Raw genomic sequence first — 12614 nt, forward strand, 5'->3', positions numbered from 1 at the left:
AACTCACCCCCCAACCCTTTTATCCTATTTCCCCTATACCACCCATTCCACTCGGTCCAAAACTACTTTCCTCATCCTCCACTACCAACACGGATACCGTATCCACACTTCCCCTACCACACACGGCCACATAACCTCCCCACATTTACCCCAACTCCAATCTCCCCCTCTCCCTCCTCCATACATACACGAAACTCGCGCGACAGTATGGAAACAGCCTCCCACTTTGGGTCGGAGCCCACCGCGATCTCTTCGGGAGGAGGAGGAAACGTGGATAGGCGAATGGGAAGGATGGGAAATACAGAGAGCAGAGGAAGGAAAGGAGGTTTGATGTGGCGGTTTTGGTATGTATGCACGTGATATTGCCCTTTATTTGGTTTGGCAAACGCCCGCGCCTCCGACGTTTTCGTATCTAATATCCACAAATTGCACACCTAATGTATGTATGAATGTGATTAAAAAACGGACACGGGGTTCAAATCAAGGAAAAATCCTTCGGGCAGCAGTAAACTTAAAATTGTCCATATAATAATAATATAACTCAACCTTCATCCAAATACATTCATTAAATTACAAAAGGCCGTAATAATTTCAATATGGCATATCACAAGAAAGGTTCTCAACGCAATAGAACAGGAAAGAGTTATCTTGGTGAGAACCCGTACCCCTTACATAAGAAGAAACTATGAAGAAAATTTTAAGAGGAAGATATATTGTTGTTATTAATAAATTTATTGTTCCAAAATATCTAGAATTTGGGCAATAAAAATTAAAGAAACTCTAGGTATCTTCAGTGGTTAACACCAGTGTGGGAGCTGAATTACTTTAAGCTACCATCATTAAAATGAAAACGCTATGCTAGCCACAAAAGTATTAATTTTTACAAATTATAACTATGCTATTAAATATGATACGTCGCAAAAAAGCATATAATGTGAAGAAAATGTGAGTTCATTAAAAAAAAAAAAAAAGAGTATACAAGACAATACAGAAGTACAACTTTTTGGACCAAAGTGTAACTTTTTCTAACACAAAAAATGTAATAGTAAATTCATATATAAATACATATATATTCCCACTTGGGTCGGAGCTCACTACCATCTCTTCGGGAGAAGGAGGAGAGAACATGAATAGGCAATGGGAGGAATGGGAAATTCAGAATGGGAGGGTGAAGAGGAAAGAAACGAGGTCTGATGTGGCGGTTTTGGTATGTATACACATGATACTGTCCTTTATTTGGTTTGGCAAACGCCCCACGCCTCCGACGTGGATACCGTTTTCGCTTCTCATATCCACAAATTGCAGCCGTAATATATGTATGCATACGAGAAAATAAGAAAAAAAACATCCCTGAGAACACAGATGTGAAATTGCAAAAATATTACAACAATCGACCCTCTGGTTTCTAAATGAATATCCATTTTCATTTCTCATATCCAAAAATTGCAACCAAAATGCATGTGAGATTATTAGAAAAAGAATTCCTGGAAACATGCGTATAAAATTGCAAAAACATTACAACAATTGACCATCTGATTTTGAAATAAATCCTTTTTCTTTTATTTCTCATATCCCAAAAGTTGCAGCCGTAACGTATGCTTGTGTATGAAAATAAAAACAATACATCCCTAAGAACGTGGACGTTAAACTGCAGATGAAAGAGATTTGGCGATTTACTGAATACAAATTCAATATAAAGCTTATAGGAAACTATTATTCCTGGCACAAAACTGGATAAAATGTTTGGTCAGGTGTTACTGAAGCTAAATACAGAGTTGAGGAATGAATAACGGAATTAAGTATTGATGTCTTAAGAGCCGAGTCAATGCAAGCATGTTCTCATTAAATTATGTTACACGAGAGTATTGAGCAAATGCCTTGTGAAACCGCAAGCCGAAATATCTACCATTCATGGCTGTCACGAAATACAACTACCTTTATGAAAACTAAAATAAAACACATAATATATATGGAGCTACACATACGCTTGCATTAAGAAAATTAAATCTACGAGTAGCCGCAGATAAATTTCCACAAATACTTTCCCTATACTCTATTTCCTTATTTTATGTAAATGTGGAAATTCTTCATAAAAATCATCAGACAGCCTCAGTGGTGTTAGGATGAAGTCCTCACCTGCTAATCTTATGGTCGCGTGTTCGAATTCTAGAATCAGAAATGCCGGGCATAGATGCCCGTGCTTGTAAAGCAGTAAATTTTTGGATAAATCTTCTCGGGTTTTCGAATGGGTGAGTTGCTTGTAGGCCGACGTTTTGATGGCTGCATCAGCAGTCGTCCTCAGGCACCATTTTAAGATTGTCTTCTCCTGAGGACGATGTCAAAGGCAGCCATCGAAATTTCGACCTAACCTCGACTCACTCTCTATGGAAAACCAGAGAAGATTTCACCAGTATCAGACACCTGGGAAGAACAAAATCATATTTTATAGCTAACTGTTGGGATTCTAGATATAAATGACATTCCTGTTTTCCGGATATGTTTTCAAAGGTAAAAAATAAATACAAAACATGGAAGGTAAGGCCATGGCAAGCAGATACTTCAATCCGCTAATATATAAACACACACTCTTAAGTTAAGCGAGAGAGAGAGAAAAGTCGAGGAAGAGGGTAGGAAGAGTGCCAGGATTAGATTTACGAATGATATGAAACAGGCTCACAGGAAAAGGCCCGCGGCACAAGGTTCCCAGGGGCTTGAGGGAAACGGTTAGCGGTCGCACGGCCGGCCTTTATTAATCCTCAGAGAAAGGCCCTTTGATGCGAATGCCGGAGAGTAAAGAGTTTAGAATCTTTCCTGCCAGCACCACCTCACTGTAAGCCAGATTATTTCGTATTATCGGTTGAGCTTCGTGAGCTTCGTCCACCGCCACCGGTCCGGACGCAGTAAACTAAAAGAAACATAAATATCATTTTCTGGTTGCGGCTCTCTTGGTCCCGTGGTTCTCAAATTGAGTCTCTGTGTATATGGAGATTGCAGAAGGACGCCTTGGTGATATCAATACATCTCTCCCCTTAGTCCCTCTTCCACGAGAAAAAAATATGGGTAAAAATGAGGCTTGACTCCGACGGCAAAGTATTCTGACGCCGTGCCAAATGAGGTTTTCCAAAATAAATTCCTCGTGAAGAGAATCGGACTTGAAAAGAATCAAGCTGATTCGGTCCCTAAGCTCGCGGCTGGATCGCTCCGGCTTAAGTGTCTTGTAAAAAAAAGAAGAGAGAAATAGAGGAAAGCAGTCACAGACTACCTTCCGCAAAATAAGTTCGCTTGCCAAACAGGAAAAACCACATCATTGGGTGCGACCAAAAAATGCCTAACTCCAACTTTTCATGAACGATTTTCATGAAGATTTTTCATGAACGATTTTTTGTTGCGGATCATAGTACTTGTTCCAAATTTTCATTCATTGATTCGTACGTAGCGGATAAAACCCGAATCAATCCATTTTCGCTGCGAGTTGCGAGAATTTAGTTAGAAAAACATCTAGGCCTCCTACGAGTAATGCACTTGATTCAAAACCTGAATAAAATTATTCCTCCGCGTTCTCAAAAAGAGGTTACATATTTCTCATTTAAAAAACACGTTTAATAACAAAATGACGAATAAATATTACAAAGTGGAAAAAACGGAAATATAAAGACGAGGAATACCGTTCAAAGACAGTGAATGGGCCACAAATGCAAAAGCGGCAAAGATTTGCCGTTTTAGCAAACTTCATCACACATCCCAACCCGTTTAATGATAATAGATAGCATAACAGCAACTTTTATGTGCTCGCAATGACATGCGTTCAAGTTTGGTCACCTCTAGATTAATGTAACAAAGCACAACGATAAGGTCTTCCTATGTCTTCAAGGCGGTGAACCAACACATTTCAACTTCCTGCAAAATTTATGCTGGACAATGTAATGTGATACTCAAAGACAGAAAAAAGAATCATAAATACTGTTAAAAATTAAAACACTAAGCAAGCGCTACATTGCTAAATGCTCTCCAAATATTCAGAATTCACGGTGGGCAACAACGACCGAATGAAAACCAATATTAATTTTCACTATTAATTTCAAGAAACAAAAACCTATCTTTCCCTCAATAAATTTTATAATCAATTAATGGCTAAACTATACTTCAATATTGCCTCTTCTGTAAGCAATGATCCATAAATGTGAAAACAAAACAAAAAGAAAATACATGAATTTTTGAAACGAGGTTATTGTTTAATTTAAAATTTTATACCATTTTTAGGAAAAAAACTAAAAAGTATAAAGAAAATTGCACCAAAAATATATAGATATCGGCAAAGTACATCCTCCTTATAATTTTGCTTAAAAGCTTTTTGTAATAGCTCAAAACGTCGGCGAAATATAACCATACTTAATTGATTTGTCATGAGTTAAATTCTCAAGACAGAAATAACGTGACAGGATAAGGACACTATGCACAAGATTTCAAGGAAAATATAGCAGCAGTACTTAGCATAGGATCAGGGAACTGATATTAATTAAAAGGTTTATCGACAAGGTTAATGGTAGGTAGTTGTAAATCAGTGGAATCCAGCCAGAGAGGGTGGAAGTAATTTGCGAAAAATATTGACAGTATATCAAATAAATTATTCCTTCGCGTGTGTGGCCTAAAAAATAAACGTGCCTTTTTACTAGTCTGAGTAAAAACGTTGAGCAAGAATCGTGGCCAACAAAGTTACTCCATAACTAACATTTCGGCATTGTATCGCTTCTCTACTTTACGTGCTGCTTTCTTTTCGAAAAACTACAACAATTGTGATTCCCAGAATGACGAAGAGATACCAACGAGCCAACAGACGAATGCGATATTTTTTACACAGTGAAATCCCTCGATGAATAACGACACAGATAAATGTACTCCTTGGCTAAGAGCCAACACGTCAATTTTTCAATAGAAGGATGTTTCCAGCTACCTAATGTAAATTCCCTTGCAGGAAGTAAACAGTCCTCCAAATATAAAAAAACCGTTGGAAACTTCGACCAAGTCGGCGGGTGGGCGGAAAAACGTGCAAGAATGATGTTTAATGAATATACTGAGCAATTTTAAAATGCAGTCGTCACAAAATTGCCAAACTCGTGCGTCATGCCACCCAAGGTAAATTGTCACACAGCAAGGAATGGAATAATAGAGAATTCTTCCTAAACTAGGCGTTATAAAAGCGTGGTGTTCATCATAGCGTAAAAATTGAAATGCAAACATATAAAATGTAATCGCGAATTCCATTTCACAAAATTATGGAATTCCTAACTAGAATTGTGTGATTCTTTATTGAGCTAAATTTAATGCAAAGGAAAAAATAAGAGACAAAAATTGATACGAACGAACACAGAATTTTACGCAGCTTTTAGTGGACTTAGACTGAGAGCTTCTGACTCGGAAACTGCATATAAAGCTAGGCAGAAATTCACTTCTCTAAATCAAATAGCAGGAAGTTTGTTCATTCTACCTCCTTCAATCCTTCTATTCGACTAAAATCTGAGTAATCATTAGCAGATTTCAAGGTACAACCGTCCATCTCTTCCTTTAGAAAAACAAAACGGGATTGAAAAGAGAAAGAGGATTTTTCTCCAAGTACTATCTAAAGGAGGCATGCCCGCTTTTTCACTTTTGCAATAACGTTCAAGTTTTAAAATATTGGAAGGCATTCGAACAAACAGGAAGTTTTTCTTTTTATTAAGTTTCGCTATATTTTTAAACAATCATCTGCAATACATTCATGGATGATATTTTTCTGGAACGCACTAGTTTTAAAACAGAAAATTCAATGTAGTATTATTTTTTTAAACAAAAGAATAGCGCAATAATTTTCTATTACTCACATGTGAAAGGATAAATTTTCACTGGCGGTCAAAACAAATTGCGATATTCCCTGCTATTTCGTGAAAAAGCCAATGAATGTCAATGACATCATTACTGTTCCGTAGTCTTAAGTGTAAAAAACCATTCATTGTCTATGTTCTCAACGAATAGTTCGAAAACTTATCCTATTAAAGACCCGTATTAATGTGCAGAAAAAAGTGACCAAAATTTAATTGTAAACATGATTCTTTCGCTTGCCATGAAAATAAAAATTAGAGAGAAATGCAAGTTATTGCGCAGACCCTTAGGTATTTTAAGATCTATAAAGAGAAATTGGTGCAAGGAGAAAAGAAATGAAAGATCAATATGGAGCAGGGTAGTGTTTTGCAGGAGAATTAACCATATGGATAGTGAGAGCTAGCGGAAGAAGTTTGAGAGGTCGGGTGAGGAAGTTTATGGGAAAAGACATCTGGGCCAAACAGAGAAGAAAAGTGAAAGTGTTCTACAAGGGGAGGGAACCATTTGGGAACAAAGAACGAGAGGATGGCATGTAGATACCAATGTGGGTGCAGCAAATACTTAGGGAGTAAAAACACACTTTAAATTACTTTTGAAATATCGATGGCTAAGTTCAAACAATACGTATCTCAAAAATAGCAATTTTCCAGGAGAGCTAAAAAACGATTAATTTCTTTAACTTGTGCGTTGACACTAAAAAGCAAAAGTTCATAAAACTGAAAAAGAAGCATTCATTTGCAAACAAAGAGTTGGTTTTTGCTTGTATTTTATTTTTTAATGTTATTACAGTTTGTTTAAGATACCTACCTCAAACCGGCCGAATTTGAGATACGTGTTGTTAGAACTTAGCCATCGATATGTTGGATTGGTGGGTATGGTGTAGGAGGGAAGACGTAGTGATACATGGAATTAATGGGGTAGAGCATATGCAGCCAATATTTTTATAACCCACCCAGAGAAGGAAGATACTATTTTGATGAAATATGCCTCGACCGGCTGATTACGGTCAACGATGAAATATGTGAGCGGGTCGATGAATTACATAGAAATGTTTTACGCTTATTTAGCGAATCTGAGTAAAGGATCGGATCCGCGACGAAACAATTAAAAAATACTGTTGCAAAAAGTAGAAAAAAATATTACTTAAACGATATAAGGCGAGGTTCAGAAGGTATATTAGAATAAAAAAATATGGATAACCCAGCCCTTTATCTTTGAGTCAAAACTTTTGCTAACTATTAATGCTAACCATATCGCTATTTTCATGAAACTAACGTTGTTTGATCTCATTTAAAGTAATAATAACTCAAAATGTAATCCCATCATAAGTCTGCATCAGTTTAGGCTTTGTTTCTATGATTTAACGGACATTGTACGAGTTATTTGGAAACGTTCAAGTACTACACAAGCACTCCTTAGATAGTTTGGGTGGTAATGAATTTACTTGATTTTTGGGTTCGGCAAATACTTATGTTTCCTAGAAGTGAGGGATCTGAAATGACCAAATATACTCTAAAGATTGTTTCAACCCTCCTTTTCGAGAAAATGGCATAAATATCTTTGATTGGCAAACATTTTTTAATGCTTAGATAAGCCCTGCCATAAATGATCGATTATAAAAATGAGAATTTTCTAATGCAATTTACAGAAATTTTTCCTGAGATAGCTTACTGTTAGCCATTTGATGCAGTGCAATGAGAAAAGCAGATTTTGAAACCATCATCCACCAACTCCTTTCCCGGAAAGACCATCTTAAAGACAAGAATTTGATGCGCACACCATCACGCTACGATTTCATCATCGGTAAACGTTGCAGAAAAAGACCATAATAATAGAAACATAGGGACGGTATTGCAGAGTTGTCCAAGCGGATGAGTTCGGCCGAGGGAACCAGAGCGATAATGAGGCCCCCGGCACGGCGGCGGGTGAATTGCTAGCGCGCTCATTGCAACTGACATGACGCTGCCGTTTAATCTTCAAGGTTCGGTCCGGCGACTTTGATGTGGCCGAGTCTTTAGCGGCCAGAAACTTGGCTCGGCAATGAATGCCTCCGCCCTTAACACTCTCCCTTCTCGCCATATCCCGCCGGGATACTCTTGACACTGTTTGCTTGGACTGCTTCCACGCAAACAGAACAAGGCGACCGCACACTTCATCAGCCAGTTGCGAGAACAAGAAAAGCAAAAAAATCGAGAAATCGCACGGTGAATGGAGCGAAAAAAATATGAAGAGCGCGAGGCGGCGATCCCTGGTTTTATGACCGGAAGTTAGGCTGCAATCCAAAGGGGGCTACGAAGACGAATATAACCCTTTCGAATTAGCCGAGCAGAAAAAGGTGAGGGATGAAATCCGCAAAGGTATTTATAGAAGGCGCACAAAACGGCAAGAATGGGAGCAATCAAAGAAGTGAGTCGAGGAAACACCGGTCATATGATTTTCTCGTAAAACGTCCGTCTTAGACTTGTGCTAGTGCTACGAATTATGTTTGAATCAAATAAATATTTTATGGAGCTAAATAATGCTATGATATCTCTAATTCTAATATTCATAGGTTCAGTAGCGTAGCCAGGAATTTCGTTCGGGGGCGGGATCCATAACCAAGGGTGAGAAATAAAAAAAAACAGGGTACTAAGTAGAGTGTTTTTAACTAATTTTAACACTTTTCATAATCGAAATCACTTCATTTGTTGAAAAAATATGCTGTAAATTCATGATTTTTCAATATTTTGTTTTTTTTAATGAAGGAAAATAATTGCGTTTTTAATATTTCGGGGGGAGGGGGGTCCGGACCCCGCTGGCTACGCCATTGCATTGGATAAATAAAAACAAATATAAAGTTTCATGATTCATGCATAAAATATCTTAAAAGGGTGAAACAAAGGTAAGAAAAATTCGATGCGTATAGAGATTGAAATTTATCAGAAATAATGCCAAAGCTAATATTAAAATTGAAATGGAAAAGGAACAAACATTTTGAAATTATAGTTATTTTAATGTGAATGGGAGAATAATGCCTCATCGAGAAAAGTAAATGTGAGACATAAACTATAACGCGAAGACGCTAAATTCGAACGCGATATATACTGTTCATGTCTTTCGTCTAAATTTGTGGAAGTTCATTTTAATAATAAATGAAAAAAAACTTTGTTTCATTCCACCAATTTTTTAAATGGTATGTCTAGTTTCAACGCAGTGGTGCCAGAAAAAAAACTTGGTGGAATAAAATCGAAGCGTCGAAATCGGATTAATCTAGTGCCTGTCTCATCTACACCAAAAGTTTCACGCAATGACGTGTTAAAAGACGGGGTTACAAATATTACCTCCAGAAAAAAGGACGATATATAATTACATGGATCTTAAGGAAAGGCGAAAAATCTAAAAATATCTGAGTTAACGATAAAAATATTAAAGTTTAACTACTGTATGATGAAATTAGCAATTCGCTTAAAACACTTCAGTGGAGCCGCTTGTAGAAGTTATAGGAAGAGATAACTTTATCTCATCCAAATAGTTCATTAAAAATTTAGATTAGTGATCAAAAGAAAAATTGAAGTAATTCACAAAATACTCTTACGTTAAGTCTCACGAGACCAGGCTGACATTAGCAAAGAAAAATAAGACACTGAGAGCAAAGGAGAAATCTTCAATGTTCATCTTCTGTCGTACGAAGAAAACGCGTTCAAGGAGATCAATGCCGAGGGAAAATTTACTTTCCCCGAGGAAATAATGGATATTTTCTAACGATGAAATAAAAATGGAAATTCTTGCGAATTAAAAATCTAGCTAAAATGGAGATTTTTGAAAGATGATTTGAAAAATTCTCTTTAGGAGCGTTAGGCAAACGCACGAAATGGAAAACGACTCTCCTTGTGGCAACAAGGAAAAAATGAACATCGGAAGACAATTGTAGTTGCCTTTGAGAAAAAATATACTCTCTGTATCTTGCAAGGGAGATAAAAAAGGGCTGTGCACAGAGGTGTCTCTTTGTTGTCAAACAAATTTGAGGGAAAGAAGGAAAATGGCCCAAAAAACCATTTAAATCAGTGTTATCAAAGAAAAATTAAATGAGTGCGTGGCTTGTTAAAAAAAAGTTAAAATGGGGGAGGAGAGACAATAGCATATCTGTCCTCAACTCAACCCTAATTAGAATACAAGAAAGACACGGACAGATGAGTCTGTTGCTGAAAACAGGAAGGAAAAGCGAGAAATAAGGATAAAATAATAAAATTTTATAAATAGAAATGGGAAATTTATTTACAAACAACATTAGCCAAAAAATACACTGTGCTTATACGGTATTTGCTAATTATTACATCTTCCTCACCGAAACTAACCTTGCCACTTTAGATTAATAAAATAAAGTGCCTTTGTAAACTTAAAAAATTTATAAATGTTAATAAACTAAATGAAATCAAATCACTATGCTTTATTCTTTCAACACTTAGTGTTATCATGATAACACTAAGTGTTGAAACCGGTCGTACGATTTAAAATAAAGTGTGGAATAAAACATAGTGATTTGATTTCATTTAACATGAAGCAATTCCACAAAGTAACGCCTGAGACCGTGTCTTATGTTAATAAACTACTTAAACGTCTTACTTCTGCCAAAATATCTCGTAGGGCTCTTTCAAAAGGATGGGTTGCCATTTCATCTTAGATGTCAATAGGTTTCCCTACCTTTAGCATTCACATTGATACGGTAATGCGCACCCGTTTCCGTGAAATGATCATTAAACCGGTAACCCTGAATTAAAACGTTTCTACGATTTTTGTGTTAATCATGTATATAGATATCAATGAAATTCTGAGTCATTAGGTGCAAAATGTATTCTTTTACCACTAATAGCATACCACCATATGCTACCACCAAAATGTTTTGCATCATAACATCCCAAATACTGGGCTCACATAAAATAACCATACTCTATATGAGATATACATGTAATAGTAATAAAAATTACATAAAAAACTTTGTATTAACAGCACATAAGGCGTACGCACAGAAAATCGAAATGCTTGGTCTAAAACTTCTGTTTTTTTGGGCTAGTTGATAATTCTCAATTTTCGAACGGCTCAAAAAACGTTAATTACAACTCTAAAATAGCAAAATCTTCGGAAACATGCTATTCAAAATATTTTTATCAATTCAACACTCTCAAAAACCCTAAGAAATTACGATAAATGACAAAAAAGTTACGTTTAGCACTTAACTACCAGCTGGTACCATTTGGCACCACTAGGCGTTAACGGGATAACCAGCGGGGCGCGGTGTGCTAGACCACGACTTTTCAGAATGATTGCGAGCAAGGAGTAAAATAGATGTTAATATGCATGCTGCGCTCTACGTCTTGAAATAGACATCACGATAATCTAATATGCAAAACGCCTGAATGCTACTCTACAAACCCTGGTGGAAGCCTTTGAACAACATCAAAATTAAAATTGCCAACACCTCCAACCACCAACAAGAAATATCCCACGTTATAGCTAGTATATGGAAAAGAACTCGGTCCCGCTTGCGGCTTATGATTAAAGGGTGATCACTACCTTCAAACGTCCAAATCTTCGTCGGAGTTGATTCTTTCAGCGAAAGGCAGTGAGATTAAGAAATGAAAGGAAAAGTTGGAGCTAAACCACGCAATGTTTTTCCTTGGCATGGGATTAAAGACCTTAAGGAAGGCAAGAGAGACGTCGCGAGGAGTAGTACTGGGGAGTGGAAAGTGAAAGAGTTGCTTTTATGGATGGGGAGACAGGGGTGAAAATCAAGGAAAGAGGTTCGGTAGAAAATCAAAGAAGTACCTAACATCCACCCAGGATGTAAACCCGGGAATCCTTGACCAGGAGCCATGCAATCAACCCACTAGGCTACCATACTCCCAAATTCGTGAAAATTATGAATATCTTATACCAAACCGAGTTTATTTTGGGACAGCAAGCTGTAAAAAAAGGATTTTGTAAGCGATTAGAAGATTTATTGATTGCTCAACATAAATCTTTTGGGGTATGTACATAATATGCAATGTTCTAGATAAAATACGGAGGTGGCAAAAGGCACCTCGTGGGAGTACTTAGCGGGGAGGGGGTTGTTGAAAACATTGTTAGAGGGAAAACGATGTAAGGTAAACAAGGGGGAGGAAGGAAAAGAATTTTTTTAGATAAAATGAAACACAGTTGACCTTACTGTTAATGAAAGAGGAAAGTACATGAAAGAAGGGAAAGCTACTAGAAAACTCCTTGAGTACTCTATGAAAACCTCACATTATTTATTCATTAAACCTTATTGAATTAAAGCCTGAAACATTATTCATGAAATCTCATATTATTCCACCTGTATCATTAGTATACTTGAATTATAATATGCAATGATTATTTTCACGGATGCAGCTAGCAAAAACAAAACGTAACGATTTCTCCGAGGGGCAGTGGGTATTTTTTCCGTTCGCTATTGTCGCCAATTCTCACGAAATTCTTTCTAAAGAATGTTTCGACGTGGCGATAAAAAAGCGACGTTTTGGGAACAGTGACGACAGGGGTTGGAATGGGGAGAGGAGGAGGATTGAAGAAGCGAAGCAAGACCCCTCGGAGAAACCGCAACTGTTTTTGCTAGCTGCATCCGTGAAAATAATCATTGCATATTATAATTCAAGTATACTAATGATACAGGTGGAATAATATGAGGTTTCATGAATAATGTTTCAGGCTTTAATACAACGAGTCGATTGGGCGCTTGAATTCATCAAGCGGGTAATTAGGGG

General features: G+C 37.0%; 1 protein-coding gene across 1 annotated transcript in view; it reads right to left on the reverse strand.

The window, feature by feature from the left end:
* The window catches only part of LOC124167260 (small conductance calcium-activated potassium channel protein), a 671763-nt gene that overhangs the window by 557729 nt on the left and 101420 nt on the right, over window positions 1-12614 (reverse strand). The gene's annotated exons all lie outside the window — the stretch shown is intronic.

The sequence above is a fragment of the Ischnura elegans genome, chromosome 10 (assembly GCF_921293095.1).
Source record: "Ischnura elegans chromosome 10, ioIscEleg1.1, whole genome shotgun sequence".
NCBI lineage: Eukaryota > Metazoa > Arthropoda > Insecta > Odonata > Coenagrionidae > Ischnura > Ischnura elegans.